Source organism: Oncorhynchus keta, unplaced genomic scaffold (genome assembly GCF_023373465.1).
Source record: "Oncorhynchus keta strain PuntledgeMale-10-30-2019 unplaced genomic scaffold, Oket_V2 Un_scaffold_3208_pilon_pilon, whole genome shotgun sequence".
NCBI lineage: Eukaryota > Metazoa > Chordata > Actinopteri > Salmoniformes > Salmonidae > Oncorhynchus > Oncorhynchus keta.
In genome coordinates this window covers 256,647-260,000 of record NW_026290915.1, presented here as the reverse complement: position 1 = coordinate 260,000, position 3,354 = coordinate 256,647, and positions in this window count along the sequence as shown.

Sequence of the window (3,354 nt, the reverse complement as noted above, 5' to 3'; positions counted from 1 at the left end):
CATGGTTAGGGTTAGGGATAGGGACAGGGTTAGGGTTTGGGACAGGGTTAGGGATTGGGACAGGGTTAGGGATAGGGTTAGGGATTGGGACAGGGTTAGGGTTAGGGATTGAGACAGGGTTAGGGTTAGGGATTGAGACAGGGTTAGGGTTAGGGATTGAGACAGGGTTAGGGTTAGGGTTAGGGATTGAGACAGGGTTAGGGCTAGGGTTAGGGTTAGGGATAGGGATAGGGACAGGGTTAGGGATTGGGACAGGATTAGGGTTAGGGACAGGGACAGGGTTAGGGATGAACTGGATATCTCAGGTCATATGAATCCTGTTCTCCTTTCTTTTTGTTCATGGTCGTCTGTGTAGCCAGTCAAGAGGTCAATGGCCACCCAGTCCCCCAGTGTGTCCCTATGCTACTGCTGTCCCTCAATACATCCCACTGGCTGATCACCTCCTTCAGTCCCCAGGCCTACATGAACATTATGGGTATCGTTCATATGACTGAACCACCCAGAGGTAGACTGTCCATTACGTCAGTGAGAATATCAACCGTTTAGTTCAACGCTGTGTCCAAACCCTTGGAATTAGCCAATGGATCAGTTTAGGAGAACTAAAACCATTCCATATCACACAGAGGTGGAACAACTCAACTCTTTAGCCCCCCTCACAGACGTGGATCATTTAGGCTACACAGCCCAAACAACCTTGCTTTGTTCCCAGCCCCATTCAACATGCTACGGCTGGAGTCACATGTCAGACAGAGAAAGGAAGCATTAATCCCCTGTCGTCCATTACAAGGCATTACTGCTGCTGTGCTGTCTTTTCTCAAAACGTTATTTATTTCCTGCCCTGTAATTAGGTCGCCTGCATAAGAAGCCGATTTGTTTACCCTGATGTTATATCTTATTATGTTTTGAATATGTCCCCCAGGGAATTACAGCATGTATGCAGAGAGAGGCCCCAAGAGGCATTACTGCATGTAGGCAGAGACAGGCCCCAAGAGGAATTACTGCATGTAGGCAGAGAGAGGCCCCAAAAGGAATTACAGCATGTAGGCAGAGAGAGATCCCAAGAGGAATTACTGCATGTAGGCAGAGAGAGGCCCCAAAAGGAATTACAGCATGTAGGCAGAGAGAGATCCCAAGAGGAATTACTGCATGTAGGCAGAGAGAGGCCCCAAAAGGAATTACAGCATGTATGCAGAGAGAGGCCCCAAGAGGAATTACAGCATGTATGCAGAGAGAGGCCCCAAGAGGATTTACTGCATGTAGGCAGAGAGAGGCCCCAAGAGGAATTACTGCATGTAGGCAGAGAGAGGCCCCAAGAGGAATTACTGCATGTAGGCAGAGAGGGGCCCCAAGAGGAATTACTGCATGTAGGTAGAGAGTGGCCGGCCCCAAGAGGAATTACTGCATGTATGTAGAGAGCGGCCCCAAGAGGAATTACTGCATGTAGGCAGAGAGCGGCCCCAAGAGAAACTACTGCATGTAGGTAGAGAGCGGCCCCAATAGGATTTACTGTGTGTAGGCAGAGAGAGGCACCAAGAGGTTGTGTTCAGCTTCCACCATGATAGGTAGTTCCGACTTGGTTCTTTTTAAGGTTCCCTCTCTTCATTCTACCGGATCCGTCAAGCCTTTGCACGTCACAGTCTTACTCATTTGCATGTACAGTACCTGTGATACTTTAATATACTGCGGGCTTCCAGTCAGAACACCTGAGGGTTGAGTGTATGTAATTGTTTTTAGGTACCCACAAGTTTGCACCTATACTGCCATTAATTGGGGACATGGGCTGGGAACCCTGTGAGGTGAGATGGACGGTGTGTGACGAGACTGTTGGATATGCCAATTGCCAGAATAGCCCCCAAAGTTTTTCAATGGGATCTCTCCATTGGGGGAGCCCGGTCAACCAAAATGTCTGACCTTTTCCAACAGTCTGACTGTGAACAGTTGTAATAAAATGAAGGGAGACATAGACACAATGAACAAACAACTGAGGATGCAATATCACAAGAAATGGGTGGAGGAGATAAATCATAAACCCAAATTGAGAACCTTTTCTTTGATTAAGGGTGAATTGGTATGTGAGAGATATATGATGTATAACCTACCTAAAAGCTGGAGATCGCTATGTGAACAGGTCAGATCAGGGTTATTGCCCTGTGTATTGAAACAGTTCGGTATAATGGTGACATGGAAGAGGATAGACTATGTAACTATTGTGACCTTAAAGAAATAGAGAATACATTTTTTAAATGATCTATTTTCGTTTTTTCCTTATTCTAATTTATTCCAGAAAGCCCACCAGATAGGGTACCCTGGAATTATGTGGCTGAGCCATGAGGAGAAATATGTGGCTGAGCTGGAATTATGTGGCTGAGCCATGAGGAGAAATACCCTGGAATTATGTGGCTGAGCCATGAGGAGAAATACCCTGGAATTATGTGGCTGAGCCATGAGGAGAAATACCCTGGAATTATGTGGCTGAGCCATGAGGAGAAATACCCTGGAATTATGTGGCTGAGCCATGAGGAGATATACCATGAGGAGAAATACCCTGGAATTATGGGGCTGAGCCATGAGGAGAAATACCCTGGAATTATGTGGCTGAGCCATGAGGAGAAATACCCTGGAATTATGTGGCTGAGCCATGAGGAGGGCTGAGCCATGAGGAGAAATACCCTGGAATTATGTGGCTGAGCCATGAGGAGAAATACCCTGGAATTATGTGGCTGAGCCATGAGGAGAAATACCCTGGAATTATGTGGCTGAGCCATGAGGGAGAAATACCCTGGAATTATGTGGCTGAGCCATGAGGAGAAATACCAATTATGTGGCTGAGCCATGAGGAGAAATACCCTGGAATTATGTGGCTGAGCCATGAGGAGATATACCCTGGAATTATGTGGCTGAGCCATGAGGAGATCCTACCCTGGAATTATGTGGCTGAGCCATGAGGTCAATACCCTGGAATTATGTGGCTGAGCCATGAGGAGATGTCCCTGGAATTATCCCACTGGCTGATCCCCCTGGAATTATGTCCCTGAGCCATGAGGAGAAATACCCTGGAATTATGTGGCTGAACCACCCAGAGGAGACTATCCAATTATGTGGCTGAGCCATGAGGAGAAATACCCTGGAATTATGTGGCTGAGCCATGAGGGAGATATACCCTGGAATTATGTGGCTGAGCCATGAGGAGATATACCCTGGAATTATGTGGCTGAGCCATGAGGAGAAATACCCTGGAATTATGTGGCTGAGCCATGAGGAGAAATACCCTGGAATTATGTGGCTGAGCCATGAGGAGAAATACCCTGGAATTATGTGGCTGAGCCATGGAATTATGTGGCTGAGCCATGAGGA